At 44.0% G+C, this 16,317-nt stretch overlaps 1 protein-coding gene across 8 annotated transcripts in view; it reads left to right on the forward strand.

Moving 5' to 3' along the window:
* MYO3B (myosin IIIB) overlaps window positions 1–16,317 on the forward strand; it is a 309,268-nt gene that overhangs the window by 68,147 nt on the left and 224,804 nt on the right. The window lies entirely within an intron of this gene.

Genomic DNA, 16,317 nt, shown 5'->3' on the forward strand with positions numbered 1-16,317 from the left:
CTACCTTAGCTTGTACAAGGCAAGCAATGCCTCCCTGTGTCCTTTTTTTTGGAAGCTGTTATTTACGCAAGAGCTTTTCATATTTACAGAAATGGGCCTGGATATAAACCTACCTGAGAACTTGTGGAGACTATTCCAATTTATTGAACAAACCTCTGTGAGCCAGGTGTGGTATCAGAGAGTGGCCAGGTTGGGCACTAACTGAGGGCTCATGCCCAACAAGTCTGAAACTTCAGAATCAGTGGCAGTGTTAACACCCAATCCACTATCAAAGTCAGGTGGGTACTGCATGGAGGACACAGAGCAGGACTTTGTCCCAGGCAGGGGTGGATCCATGGGGGGGGTGGCGGGTGAAAACTGGCAGCAGGAAAGGGCTCCTGCTGGGCTGGGCAGCAAAATTGGGAAGGGGAATGTTCACTAGGCGTGCGCCAGCAAAATTGGCTAGAATAGGAGCCCAGGTCTATTAGAATAGGAGCCCAGGTCTACTGGCTGGGTAGACCTAGGCTCTCACCTGGACTTGGAGCCCAGATCTACCTGCCAGGTAGACTTGGGCTCCCAATTTAACTTGCGGCCTCTGTGACCAAGGTTTGGTGGGCAGGTAGACCTGGGCTCCTGCCTGGACTTGGAGTCCAGGTCTACCAGCTGGGCTCCCATTCTAGCCAATGGTTCCAAGTCCAGGCGGGAGCCCAGGTCTACTGCCTGGTCGACCTGGGCTCTGGAGTTGGTAGTGATCATGGTGGTCCCTCCCCCCCAAACACAACGACTGGATTCGCCTCTGACCCCAGGATACCTAGTTACATACTGTTGGCACTGCTACGAGCACAGGGGTCAATTTGAATCAAAGCCACAATCTTTATATAGGAAAAAAGCATACATGTGGGAAGTCACATATGATATGCACCATATTCATTTAGTTTGTTTTAAATATATGGCTATTGGGCTTATGGCCCTGTGAATTTGGATGAAAATAATGTAAACACCCACCCAATTTTTCCATTTCTGGTGTGCATGAATTCAGTTTTTGGGCAATCTAAAATCAAGTCTGAAGTTGAAACTCCTCTCCTCTGAAGTTTGATGGGAATGTATTGAAGGACCCTTGTGATTTGAAATATGGGAGAGCCATTTTTTCTATTTTTACAATTAAAAATTTGGGGTGCAGGAAGTGTTGAATCATTCTTTTGAATGTCCCTAGCTTGTTTAGAAGATATTTAGAACGTAGAGACTTTTTTTTTCCTCTGTACTATCTAAGAGGCAGGTTTTTTTTATATGATAAGCAGCGCTGTTTTAAGTGATGGATAATTGTTTATGGAGGGTTTGGTTTACATTTAAATAGTTATCTTCTTTTTTAAAGTAATAAAATGAAACCAAGCTATATAGCATTGGGACTTTTTGGCCATTAGTGATAACTGACTCATTTATATGCGTTAGTTATGCATTTGTCAGCACCTGGCTTGTGACAGCTTAGTTGTGACAAATTAAAAGCAATGATTGTAACAAGTCCATTCTGCCTTTTATCCAAATGTTAGGACCTTGCCTGATGTTTCTGTCACCCTTGTGATGAACAGTTGACTTTTCAATAATGCCATTATCTGCCTCCTTCCTGATGTCGAAGAGCATTTGCATAACAAGCTTATCTGGTTCAAGTAGTGGTCCAGGCCTATGTAGATACATAGAAGGGAGCCTGTCTCTTCAAACAAGTGCATTTCTAAATCCAGCTCCATTGGTACAGTACTGTTTGCTTGCCAAATTCACCAAACCCTTTTAGGGTCTCGTGCAGAGCAAGTGCTGTGCTCTAAATGTTAGTTTTATTTCCGTTGTCCAGGAACACCATTTTATTGTTAAAATATAATTAATATAATTCAATAGATTGTCATAGAATACAGCCCTGGTCAGCAGCAGAATATTACATTTAACAAGGACTGATGGGAGCCCATTGGCTCTCTTTCCAGGAGAAAGGAAAAAGAGATCTTTCAAAAGAGTTCAAAAGAGATCTTTCAGCTCATAAAAAAGCGGCTCATGGCAGTGGCATCCCAGAGCCTCCTGGCACCATGGGCCAGGCAATGCAAATATGTCACCCCTCTGTGTTACATGGCACCCGCCCCCTCCCCTGACACTCTCCTCCACTTCTGGAATGGGTCTATTTTGGAGGCAAGGGTGGACTGACCTTTGTGACGCTCACTACTTTCAGTGGTGAGTACTGTGCCCCCAGAGATCCTGGGAAACACCCAGAGCCCTGTGGAGGGGGTGTCACCCAGTCACCCCTTATATGTCACTGCCACCTTGGACACCCCCCTGTGGCCTGCTGCCCTCGGCCTGCCCCCCAGCCACCCGCTAAATCCAGTAACTCATGGGGTGGCTGTACTTTAGCTCAAGCACTGGCTAAGGGCAGACAGGAAGTTCTTGGAAGTCGTTTCAAGCCACTAGGCTGTCAGATGCCTAATCTATGAATTCTATGTGATAGTAGAAATCTGGCTTTGGTCAGTGTGAGAATGTAGTGGTGCAAGGCAGGGCCTAGGAGATGGGGGTAAAGCGGGCAGTTAAAGGGGGTAAAGTTAAATCTGTACCCGGGCCCAGGGTCAAAAAGGGTCTCAGGAGCCAAAGGAGGGGACCCAGAAACTTCTTGGGATCTTACATTTTCCTATCTACTCAGACTTATTGCCTGTATAGAATGCTGGAGACACTATCATGAGTGTGTGGCTGCAGCTACTGGCAAGCCATATATTCTAGTCTAGACTGAGAAATTCATACGTGACAGTCCTTAACACAGCATCAAATTTGGTAGGAAACTGGACTGCTACAGTAGCTCTTTGGCTTGTAGATCTGCTTACCATGAAGGAGTGTATAGCTGTAAGACTACATAGCTGTAAGACTACAGCTGCTACAGAAGCAAGTTTAGGTATGTACAGTGTGAGGTGAAATATGATGATGCTAATTTTTTGCAATGGTTTTCTATATTTAAAAGATTTTAGAGAGACTTAGGAGTGTGTTCGGTTTTCTGTATGATTGTATCTAGCTGCTGATGCCACATGGGTGGGTAGACCTGGGCTCCAAAGACATTTCCAGCTGTCTCCACACTCCCCCCACCCTGTTTCATCCCTCCCTGCACCCATTCTGCTTGCCCGTCACCACCCTCCCCTGCTCTGTTTCACCCCTCCCCCTTTGCAAAGGGGCCCAAAAGAAACTTTGTACACCCTGATAAAATGCCTCTCAGAGGCCCTGGTGGAAGGAAATGTACTGGTTGAGTTACTTCTTGTCACACAGGTGTTAAAGGTTCAGGAGCCCTGTCAGGAAAAAAAGTTGGCAACTGTAGCAGTACAGCTACTTTCAGAGGTTCCTTCCAGGTAATCTTATATCAGTGGTTGCCTGTTTAGTCTCTCATGTGGATGAGATGATAGAAAACAAATCTAGGTCTATGAGATACATTTTGTGAAACTAGAAACTTTTAGTTAAAAAAAAAAAAAGCATGCCATATATATAGAAACACATACAGGACATATTAGGAAAGCATATTTTTAAACTCTTTATTAGACCAAGTCATCTCAGAACAGAGCAAGGTTTTGGTTATTTTGGTTCACATCTTCTTGAGAGGAAAATGTTGTTCTGGGTAAACTGTACCTTGAATTCTATTCTATAGTTTTGATTGCTCTATGAAAACAACAGAACTCTCAAGGAAGGGCTCACAGGCCTGGCAGAAATGAGTCATTCAATTAGCAGTTGAGCCCTTTGAAGTTCAACATTCTTTAAAAAGTTTGGTCTCTTTGAAGTATTGAACAGATAAAAGGCTTAATTGGCCATTTCCTGATCAAATGACATTGCAGAGGAGCAGGTTGAGAGGCACATCCTAATTTATTACCAACGAAGCTCTCCCAAAAACTATTTTGGGTTTAGACAAAGTCTGCCAGATGACAACTGTAGCAGATAGCATTGGCTGAAGAAGAGTGGGGCAAGCTTTTCCAAATAAACAAAATTTCATATGCATTAAAAAAAAATGTTTTTATCTAATGGATTTATACCCCACCTTTCCTGACAGAAGTCACCCAAGGCAACTGGGCTGCTACTTAGTTCTGTCATATTGATTAGCACTTAACCAGGGTAGCCCAAAACGTCATGTGTCTGAAGGACTATGCTTTTCCTTCTCCTTGAATGCAAGCAGGTGTTGTGAAAGGCCTATGTGCATCTCCCCTATTTCTGTCCAAAAACTCTCCCATCTCCACCATTAAGCTTGGATACTATAATCAAGTAGTGCATCAGGCTGTTACAGGTTATGAAAGATCTGAGTCTGCCTGGATCCTCTGAGTTCTGAGTCCAGGTCTGTACCACAAGACAGTGGGCTTTTTTATGCCCCTTTGGGTCCCTTCACATGCAGGCATTGTACCCATAGTAGTCTGGCTAGAGTTTCTGGTATCAAATTAAAGCCAATATTTGAAAATTTGATAGACCAATTTTCTGGCATTGTCAAACTCCAAGGAAAATCTGGCAGTAGGTGTTTAGAAAAGGTAACAAATTAACTGGAAAGTGTCAAGTTTGTAGTGCACTATTGCCTTAACATGTTTTCTGGAGGGGTCAATGGGTTAATATGCTAGGGGAGCAGAAGGATACAATAACTTTTATTTACATTACCTCACAAAATAGTAATTTTAATTAACTTAGCAATGATATCTCCAGGGACAGAACTTTATTTTACATTTATTTAACCAGTGATTAGCTATCATGGCTCCTTGAATTAATTAGTTTCTCACAAGCTGGAGAAAAGCACGCATTAAGAGAGGCAACACTGTATTCAAAATGTAAACTTACAGGACTGACAGTGCAATCCTATGCATGTCTACACTGAGATAAACTTCACTGAGTTCAATGAGACTTACTCTCAGGTAAGTGTGTATAGGAGTGAGTCCCATATCAATCATAGCAACGTTACATGCATCCTGACAATTGTCTGTTGTTCATTTAGTTGTGTGTTGTTGTTTTTTTGCTTTATTTTGGAATTGAATTTCATGTTGCTAATGAATGATCTATTACTTGTATACTGTTAATGATTTATTTTAGTAAGCATTTGAATGTGCTGCAAACCATAGTCCCAAAATGTAATGAGTTTGTCATTTAAAAACATTGATTTGGATACAATTGGACAGAGAAGAACACACACAAGAGCCAAGAAGATTGGAGACAGCTGAAGAACAGAATCACACACTATTTTTCCTGTGTTCTTTTAATCAGACTTTACAAAAACAGGATAAACTTGAGGCTGTTGTTATTGCTGTAAAGTTATTACCCGAGTCCTTCTGTCCCAAACCGATTTAGAAACTCTTCCCATAGTATCTGAAGTTTGTCATAACTTCCCCTCTTATAGTGGGGCACTTTTTTGTTTAGCTGCCTGATCCATTAGGTTTATTTTTCATTATTTCCCCCTCTGGAGGGAGTTTTAGATTTTTTTTCTCTCATTTTCCCCCTCTCTTTTCCTCTTTTGTTAGTCTGGTCTATTGGTTGTTTCCTTTCAATGTATTATATTCTATAATTGTTGGGTATGGAGAAATGGGGTGTTTACATGGTCATGTGCTAGGAAAGTTTAATTTATCAATGAGGTCTGAAACATCTTCTCTTTTAACCTGATGATTAACCTGCCCGAACGGCCCCTCCTAACCGAGGAGTTAAGTCAGATAGAGGTTAAAAGAGAAGATGTTTCAGACCTCATTGATAAATTAAAGATCAATAAGTCACCGGGCCCTGATGGCATACACCCAAGGGTTATTAAGGAATTGAAGAATGAAGTTGCAGATCTCTTGACTAAGGTATGCAACTTGTCCCTCAAAACAGCCACGGTACCAGAAGATTGGAGGATAGCAAATGTCACGCCTATTTTTAAAAAGGGAAAGAGGGGGGACCCGGGAAACTATAGGCCGGTCAGCCTAACATCCATACCGGGTAAGATGGTGGAATGCCTCATCAAAGATAGGATCTCAAAACACATAGACGAACAGGCCTTGCTGAGGGAGAGTCAGCATGGCTTCTGTAAGGGTAAGTCTTGCCTCACAAACCTTATAGAATTCTTTGAAAAGGTCAACAGGCATGTGGATGCGGGAGAACCCGTGGACATTATATATCTGGACTTTCAGAAGGCATTTGACACGGTCCCTCACCAAAGGCTACTGAAAAAACTCCACAGTCAGGGAATTAGAGGACAGGTCCTCTCGTGGATTGAGAACTGGTTGGAGGCCAGGAAGCAGCGAGTGGGTGTCAATGGGCAATTTTCACAATGGAGAGAGGTGAAAAGCGGTGTGCCCCAAGGATCTGTCCTGGGACCGGTGCTTTTCAACCTCTTCATAAATGACCTGGAGACAGGGTTGAGCAGTGAAGTGGCTAAGTTTGCAGACGACACCAAACTTTTCCGAGTGGTAAAGACCAGAAGTGATTGTGAGGAGCTCCAGAAGGATCTCTCCAGACTGGCAGAATGGGCAGCAAAATGGCAGATGCGCTTCAATGTCAGTAAGTGTAAAGTCATGCACATTGGGGCAAAAAATCAAAACTTTAGATATAGGCTGATGGGTTCTGAGCTGTCTGTGACAGATCAGGAGAGAGATCTTGGGGTGGTGGTGGACAGGTCGATGAAAGTGTCGACCCAATGTGCGGCGGCAGTGAAGAAGGCCAATTCTATGCTTGGGATCATTAAGAAGGGTATTGAGAACAAAACGGCTAATATTATAATGCCGTTGTACAAATCGATGGTAAGGCCACACCTGGAGTATTGTGTCCAGTTCTGGTCGCCGCATCTCAAAAAAGACATAGTGGAAATGGAAAAGGTGCAAAAGAGAGCGACTAAGCTGATTACGGGGCTGGGGCACCTTCCTTATGAGGAAAGGCTACGGCGTTTGGGCCTCTTCAGCCTAGAAAAGAGACGCTTGAGGGGGGACATGATTGAGACATACAAAATTATGCAGGGGATGGACAGAGTGGATAGGGAGATGCTCTTTACACTCTCACATAATACCAGAACCAGGGGACATCCACTAAAATTGAGTGTTGGGCGGGTTAGGACAGACAAAAGAAAATATTTCTTTACTCAGCGCGTGGTCGGTCTGTGGAACTCCTTGCCACAGGATGTGGTGCTGGCGTCTAGCCTAGACGCCTTTAAAAGGGGATTGGACGAGTTTCTGGAGGAAAAATCCATTATGGGGTACGAGCCATGATGTGTATGCGCAACCTCCTGATTTTAGGAATGGGTTAAGTCAGAATGCCAGATGTAGGGGAGAGCACCAGGACGAGGTCGCTTGTTATCTGGTGTGCTCCCTGGGGCATTTGGTGGGCCGCTGTGAGATACAGGAAGCTGGACTAGATGGGCCTATGGCCTGATCCAGTGGGGCTGTTCTTATGTTCTTATGTTCTTATGAAAGGCAGGGAATTGGGGAGGGTGCAGGAGTAGGGATTGGGTAATGGAATTTGGGTGGGATGAGGGGTAAATGATTACAATGTTTAAATTGTTAAATGATTTAAATGTTTAAACTGTTTTTGTATCTATTGAAGAGAAAATAACACTATGAATCACACACACACATACACACAGAACAAACTGTAAACTAGGTAGATGGAACCTAACAGCTGTGCATATTTTTATTGAACATATAATTTCACAGACAACCTATGTTTACCACATGATGAGACGTGAGGGAAAGTAGGTGAAGTTCTCCAAAGTGCTCATGATTTAATGTTTTAAGAGTACTATGCCCAGCTATTGTACTCATCAGCTTCAAACCAACACAGTTTCCATTAGCTCTGAAGCTACCTTAACAAGTGAAGTCCTCCTGGCAATGACATTAAAGAAAGCTTTGGTGGACTGCATTTGGATTACAACCCATACATCTTAGTTATCATAACATAATTTTTCCAGGAGTTCCCTGGTCCTAATTGGAGTAAAGTCTAGGGGCTGATGTAACCTACCTTGTTGCTAATTTAAAGACTGGTGGGTTGCCCTCTCTTACTTGGCCCAGAACTCTCATTTGTTTCTTTTTCCTGTCTTCTTGTTCTGCCTGTGTAACAATTACTGCAGTTCTTTAGTTGTTTTAGTAAAGTTCTCAACAAAGCTCAGGTTTGATGTTTGTGTAGGGACTGATTGATTCCTTTGGCTCTGCTAACAATGATAAGCACTGGAGTGTGTGTTTAAGATTCTCTGAGGCCAGTTGCTGAAGCTGGGATCTGGCAACTAGGTCTTGTTAGACTGAAGTTCAAGTGCAGCTGAAAAAGATACTGTTCTATTGGGCAAGTTCCATGAATTTATATCAAGTTTGACCAGTCTGGAGGATGCATATCTCTGCCAATCATAGGGATCAAAGTTGTACAGCAAGTCCTCACTTAAAGTTGTCAATAGGTTCTTGGAAATGGCAACTTTAACTGAAATGAAACCAATTATAGTGATAATGAAACTGATTTTACAATTGGCTAATTGATATACATAACAAGAGTTATGTTTCTACAGCATATTTCTGGTCACAAAAACATCACCAGACTTCTAAATAGAGACCCAAACACTTCTAATATTAAATATTGAAATAACTGGGAGCATTCCAGGCCAGAGAAAACTCACACAGCCATGGGGAGAACGTGCATACTCCACACACAGTGGCCCCATCCAGGAATCAATTTTTTTTCTTATCAACTTCACAATGTAACGACTTTAAGTGCATCCCTATTCCTTGCTGAACACTACCAAGTAAATCACTAGGCTGGGACCCAATTTCAGACAATGACGTTCCTGGTTTAGAGTCTGGAATCTTTGACACTTTTTGATATGTATAATATATCAAATGCTTGAAATGGGAGAAAATAGCTCTGGCTTTAAGATACACAAAATATCACGTAGATTCTGCTCCGAAACTTGCATGGATGACTAAGAATTTATTCACTTGCAAGCTTTATGTTCCCCTCAGAACCGAATTGGAGTCCTTTTATGTTTTCAGATGCCTTCTGTAATTTAAACCTGCGGCCAAATTGCTCCAAGAATTCTGCTGCGGTAGGAGAATTTATTAAGAAAACTGGGCTTGGTAGCATTCCTGTCATGCAGTTTCTCTTCCCAGTAGGGAGAACTAGAAATTTATGATACTAGGTCGCAAAGATGGATCAATAGAGACATAAATGTGTCTTGTGTACTAGAATGTATATTATGCACTTGATAATTGAATACTGTGTAATACACTGAATCCTCCATTCTGTAAGTTGAGTGTAGCAGAAAGAACAATAAAAATATATATATGTTGTTGATCATGGTGTGGCATGCTGGTTTTAGACACATGACCTGCAGGTCCCCTGGTCACAGAGGATGATTTTACTGAAGGGTATGCTATAGATGATGCAACTCTATAGATTATGCTGCCCTAGAACCATAATGATGCCATATGTCCTGTTGAATTATGACTGGAAACGAAAGGAAAACAAAAATGGCTACAGGCAAAGCTGCCCCTGTTTTCCTTCATTTTGTGTTCAAAAACAGCAGTGCCATGCAACAGTCTGGGGACCGACAGGTATGAGAACTGGAGAACAGATGTGCAGGAGGGTACGCATTGTAGGATCATTATTACAAATGGAATTCATGATGCACTCATTTCCTTCCACCTGTCTACAGAATGCAATTGGCCAGTGTGAGTCAGAGCTACGTATGACAGAGAGGCAGAGATGAACCATCCCAAGCAGATGCTTGCACGTGAGGGAAGATGAAAGGAAAGGAATTCACTATTTAGAGATCTTTTATTCTACTGCACAACCATGAAAATAATGAAAGACATTTTTGATTATTAAGTTAGAGATTAAATGGCTGGGTTTTGAGAGTGTACCTCCCCCCTCCCCTGAGATGGATTAAACATTTCTGATGAGGCAGGTGTCGGGGTCCTCCCCCCCGCACCCCCGGTTTACCTCAGGAGGAGGCTTCAGGATCGGGGAGCTGGACAGTAGGATGGGGGGAGGGAAGAGATGAAGGTAGCAGAGGGGAAGAAGGAAAGGCTTTAAGCCCAGAGAAGGGTGGCTCCCAGGGAACTGCCCTTTATACCTCCCCTGAGGGGTAGGGGAGGGGCTGTGGGGAGCATAGCTGGCCCTACAAAAGCTGGGAGGCCAGTGATGATGGGGCTGGCCAGAAGTTGGGAGGTGGGTGGCGGTGTAGCCAACTGGGGCAGAAGCAGCCCAGCCAGGGAAGAGGACCTGAGTTCTGTAACCCCCTCTCCCTGAGCCAGTCTGAGGCCTTCCCAGGGCTCCCTTAAAGGGCCAGTTGGGCTGCGTGGAGGCCCTCCCCCAAGAGCCTCACCGTAGGTTATGATATAAAAAGTAGTAGTACTTCTCAGTCATTTCTATAAGCAACTGTCAGAATTCTAAACCTTCATTGCCAATGAATCTGCCTATAATTCCTGTTAAAAAAGCTAGAGGAGATTTGAAAAAAAAGCTATCTTAGTACTGTGGGAGACAGTTGTTCTTTATTGTTGTCTAAGTGTCAGGGATGACATGTTATCAGTCATCAACATTAGAATCTTCCTCCAGGGAGCACAGAGTGGTTCAGCTTTCTTGCCTGAAGAATCCTTGCTGTGCCCGCTGAAGTGTTTAATGGAGGGGAAAATTAACATCCGTGTTGCAACTGATTTTGTGAAATGCATCCGCCTGCTGGATTGGACTTGCACTGCTATTGTGTGCCACCAAGAAGTGTTGCCTAGATTGTGTTGCCAAGAAGCCGTCAGAAGATTAGAGTCACAAGTACTGTTAGCGACATTAGTAGTGTCACAAATTATTCTTAGCTGCTATAGTCTTCGTTGTCGTTTTTGTCAAGTTTCTAGTTCTCATGCTTGCATGCAGAGGTAAAACTGATAGCATGGCAGCAAAGTATTAAAGCAGAAAGATTAGTGACAAACGAAGCCTAAGAAAATTGCTCCCCAAATTGCAGTATTTCCAGGCCTACCTAACTCCCCCAGTGCCGATGCAGCCATGCTGATGGGGCACATGCTGCATCCTGTGGAGGTGGGGACAGTCGTTGAGGCCTCCTCAAGGTAAGATAACTTTTGTTCCTTTACCTCAGGGTAAACCCCTTCGTCCATCTGCATCTCTAGAGCATAAGTCTGAGGAGAGTAAAGACATAGAGTGTACATGCTGGTGCTGCCAGAATCCATCCTCTCCCTCCCCCAAACTGTTCCCTGCCCAGATACTTCCCTGTTACTCCCATTCCCTGCCCACTGTCCAACCCCTGTTTGCTTCTGCACCAACTTGCTGGTGCTGGGACATCAAGGACAGCTGCTGCCACTTGGTTTTAGCCAACGTGCCATTTGCAGCAGCAGCTCCAAAATGGCTGCCAGTAGCCCGCTGTGCAAGTTGCCATAAAAGCACTCATGACAGTGAAATTCTCCTGTTATAGGGCAGCCCATAAAATTGGGCTGTAAATCTCTATCTTGGTTGTTAAGGAACAGATTCAATGTTATTTGTATTGGATATTAATGACAAAGGTGGAACAGAACAAGATGTTCCTTGGCTTCCATAATTGTGAGACAAATAGTATGCAATGATGTTGATTGTGTGCAGGTAAATGCCTTGGCTCATAATTCCAAAGATGTTGGCCATTATGATGCAAAGGATTGCCTGGTGGCTAAATACAAAGTTAGTCAGTGCTCCCGTTTGCATTTGCCTAGAGAAAGGCATGGCATAGTGTAGCAGCTAAGAGACTGAGCATGGCATAGTGTAGTGGCTAAGAGACAGGATCTCCTCCATTTGAATCATGCCTCTGCCTCTGCAAGGTGGTCTTAGGCAAGCCACACCCTTTCAGCCTCAGCTGCAAAATAGACTTAACGATACTTATCTTGCAGGGTTGTTGTCAGTAGATAGGTCACGTACAAAGGCTATGATCCCTCAGAAGCACAAGGCAAGTGTCAAGTGTTAAACAGTTGGGAGCTTACCAAAGGTTCTCTGCAGATGTTTCGATGTGGGGAGTATTTTCTAAAGTGGAAAATTTGAAAACTGCTGCCTTTTAAAATAAGTTTCTCCCTTTCCCGTTTTAAGAAATAAATGCAAACATTACCTTATCCAATCGGTGCACCATCAAGGAACGGTTTTCTTTGTTGTTGGTGGGGCGAATAACTTGTTTCTGACAAGATATGCCACCACCCCTGCTGTGGTTGTAAAATCTATTTCCATCAATTTATTCCTTCGTAAATATTTGTTCACATCACCCAGACTGTTGATGAATAGCTGCCCCTTTCAGCCTCCTGATTTGCTGGCTGCAAAATGGCAGTTTACATTGTCGAGGCATAGCGATTCCCACAATGTTATCATCCAAGCGCAAGCAGCCAGTGGAATTTAAGAGGCTGTCTGAGGCAGGGCTGTGTGTTTCTTGTTTCTGCCTTAATAAATGTTTCATCATTGCCTGTAATTGTGACAGAATGGAATTGGTATTTAGGAACCTGGATGTTAGATTTCGGTAACCTAACAGAGAGCAAATGGCTGCAACCTATGTTTAATGTAGTGACACTAATGAATTCTGAGGATTAATTTTCAGCTAAGAAGGCATGATGGAAGGTGCTAGAATTTCAAATTAGGTAATGGATCGACTTTCATCAAGGCCTAGTTGGGCCACATTTGTTTCCTTTTTGGTATATTTTACTCTTATTATTGAAAATCGGCCACCGTCAGGTTAAAATATGACTGTAATATTCGTCAATGTGAATACCGATTAATGTGAATATTTGTTAATGCATAGCATTGTATGACATTCCATAGAGATTTGTGGAATGAAATGCAGGGTTATCAAGGACCAGAATATGAATTTTGTCAAAGCAATTTGCCAAGATATGAATTTGAACCCAAATAATAAACTCTACACAGCGTATGTAGAATATCAGTGTGAGGTCGCAATCCTAACCCCTTATGTCAGTGCTTTCCAGCACTGGCATAGCTGTGCCAATGGGATGTGTTGGGTCCTGCAGTTGGGTGTCACTCACAGAGGCCTCCTCAAAGTCAGGGAATGTTTGTTCCCTTACCTCAGAGCTGCATTGGTCTTATGTCAGTGCTGGAAAGCACTGACTTAAGGGGTTAGGATTGCGCCCTGAGTCACAGAAAGTCGCTGTGGCAAAAGTCCTTGAAGTTCTTGCAATTTTTGCCATTTTAAATTTGTTTTTTGCACCCTAAAAGCAAATGTTTCTTCTCCCTGCAGTAGCCTCTGTCCTTTCTGAATTCAGCACCATTCACAAGAGACTTGTGCCATCCCAAACAAGTCTTAATGGATTCCCTGTCTCCATGCCTGGGCTTCTCTAGTCACAATTTATGCTGGCCAACCATCCTACTGAGACTGGTGTGTGCCCACTGATTGGGCAGAATGGGGCTGGGGGAGGGTGGCAATGGGGAGGCGTATTGGCACATTGATCTGGGAAGTGGGGCAGGATCCTGTAGCACTGACTGCATCCTATCACCCTTCCTAGGCCTGATCCGCTGACATGGGGCAATGTGGTCTTATGCCAGTGACTGAGCTCCTGCAGGTCTGAGTTTGCCCCATTGCAGCTGCTGGGGCTTACCCCAGGATCTCCTTACCATGAGGAGACCTTCAGTAGCCAAAATTCCTGTGCAGGATGCAGCACTGGCCTCTGCATGCAAATTTGCACTGGATTGGGCTGCAAGAATCATAATTGTGTCTGAAAAATATACAGCCTCGTTAATTTTAACTGGCTAAAAATACAGTTTTCTACGTGTTTATTTTCTTCTATGCAGATATATTCTGACAATCCTTGTCATGTTTGTCTCATGTTCTGACCTGTAAATATAAGTATATCTTTGCTCAAGAGAAAGCTTCCTAATGATTTCTCTATCTCATTTTAGTTCTGCTGTCCCATAATGCTCCATATTATGTGGCTTCATCTCATAAACCAGCATGCTTTGTAAGTTCAACAACTCCTGATGTGATGCGGGCTAGTTTGATCTGGGAACAGTACATTAAATTAATCTCCCCTGAAGAAACTAGATACTGAGAGCTAGATCAGTTTAAGAAGGGAGAGTGATAGCTGCACACAAAATGTTGCTTAAGTGTTGAGAGTTCAACTTGGAGCCATCCCAAATTCTTCTCTCCTAAAGACTTCTCACAATGAGAGGAGGAGTAATGCTTTAAACTATCATCTGGGTTTGGGATGTAGCATTATGGAAAGTATCTGGAGCTTATAGCAAGACAGAGGAGCCCCCAGAATAAGTACTGTGTAGGGCAGGGGTGTCCAAACTTTTTGGCAAGAGGGCCACATCACCTCTGACACCGTGTTGGGGGCCGGGAAAAAAAAATTAAATTACTTTTAAAATTTGAATAAATTTACATAAGTGAATATATGAGAGATGGAACTTATATGAATGAATGGAGGTCTCGCAATAGCTCAAGGCCTATAAAAGACCTTGTGCAAAGAAAGGCTGGACTTTCTTTTGCTGCTGCTGCTGCTTCATAGGCATGAAACAGCAAGAGGCGGAGGAAGCCCTTGGCCCACAGCTTGCGCAAGAGGTCAAACAGTCGGCCCTCACGCTGAGAGTAGTTGTGTTGGGCAAGTTTGGGCTCCAGCAAGTCTCCAAAGGGCCAGAGGCTCATTGGGGACTGGGGGCTCCCCACAGGCCAGATTGGGGGTCCCCGAGGGCCGCAAGTGGCCCCCAGGCCAGGGATTGGGCACCCCTAGTGTAGGGTATTGGGTTTGCTGCTATTTGTGACTTTGGGTAACTGCAGTGGCAGCGGGACTGTATTCCCCATGGATATGGGAGGGGGACTATTGTACACAGTTTGCATATGTTGGGAAGCCATAGCCATGTGTTTTCCTAATGCTGTATAAGCAGTAAAATGGAAATCAATTCCCCCTAAATTTTTGAGTGGCTATGGCAGCATGGTGGTGATTTATTGTCAGGTAGTTTTAATTGGCCACCTGGTGGTGACCCATCATATGATTCTTTCAGGATTGTCATGGCAGTCCCCTGAGGGGAAAGAGGGTTTGTCCAGGGTTCTGGGCAATGGGCATTGCAATCACTGCCAGCCCAACACTAATATGCTCTGGCACACATCGCCAAGTACTTCTCCCTCCTTCCTGCCTGCACCTCTCCACCTGTGAAGGCTCTGGCAGTGGGCAGAAAGTGGGAAAGGGACTCAAAGAGTTACTGGGTTCTCAGATAGTTTACCCAGATCTTCAGAATGGTTCCCCTGGAACCCATATTCCTCTGGTCAGCAAACAAGAATACACAAGCAGTTTACCTTCAAAGTTTTATTCAAGATATTCCACGTTAGTAAGATTTGCACGCCCATGGGATGCTCAGAGGCGGCTTACAAACCATGAATGAGATTACATACACTTTAGGCAGCAGAAACAATAAAGCTAACTACTTACTACATTGGATTGGTTCTCAAAGTCCCACTATGCAGTTTGTTCTTCAGATGGAGAGAAAATCCTGCTGCACTCCTGGCCAAGAGCAGGTAACAATAAATTCATCTCTCCCAGTTATGTACCTTCTCCACTATTAGCCAATTCCAATCAACCGGACCATTCTTTTGCTGAGTAATAATCTGCTCCTCCATTGCTATGATGCGTAGTCCCTGTCCCAAGGTGTCCGGCAAAAGTCCAAGTTGACAGCCCATGATCTCTGTCTTTGAACCTATCTGATATGGCCACCTGAAAGGTAACTCCCTTTGCTCTCTTAGGGCAGTAACTTCCAATGCTGGGGCCAACATCTCCAAATGGCTGGCTTTATTTCACTGGAAGAGGTACTTCTGACTGTTCATTCTGACTTCAGATGGGGAACAGTTTTTACACTCCCCTACTCCCAAATCTTAAAGGTGGAGAATCTTCCACTTCAAATAATCATCAACCCTACATCTAGCTTCAAACACCTTCCCCCAAGAGAGGAACGTAACAGCCATGACAAGGATGCGCACATGAAGGACAGTTTATTTATGTGCAGCGCAATCCTATCTTGTACTGGAACAGATAGGCCAGGAGGCCTGCACGGTATCCAGTGCAAGATAGAGCTCCAAAGTGGCTCAGCCGGAGGTAAGGGGAAACTCTTCTCCTTAGCCCTGGGTAAGCCACTGCAGCCCCAATGGGTCTCCTTGGACTTACGCCACCTCCTAAAGTGACATAAGTCAAAGGAGAGCAGAGCAGCTTGAAGCAGCTCTGCACTGCTCAGGAATGGAGGTTGGGATCCAGCTTAACTGCCGGGTCCCAGCCCCGCTTCCTGCTCCCTGCCTGTCTGCTCCTGGGACTTGCGCCAGCCCAACCCTGGGTCAGGGTTGTGCTCTTATTTTATTTGCTCTGTTATTAGGGCAAATAGTAGCTTTGGGGGCAATAATTGTTGGGGCTT

This window comes from Tiliqua scincoides, chromosome 1 (genome assembly GCF_035046505.1).
Source record: "Tiliqua scincoides isolate rTilSci1 chromosome 1, rTilSci1.hap2, whole genome shotgun sequence".
NCBI classification, from domain to species: Eukaryota; Metazoa; Chordata; class Lepidosauria; order Squamata; family Scincidae; genus Tiliqua; species Tiliqua scincoides.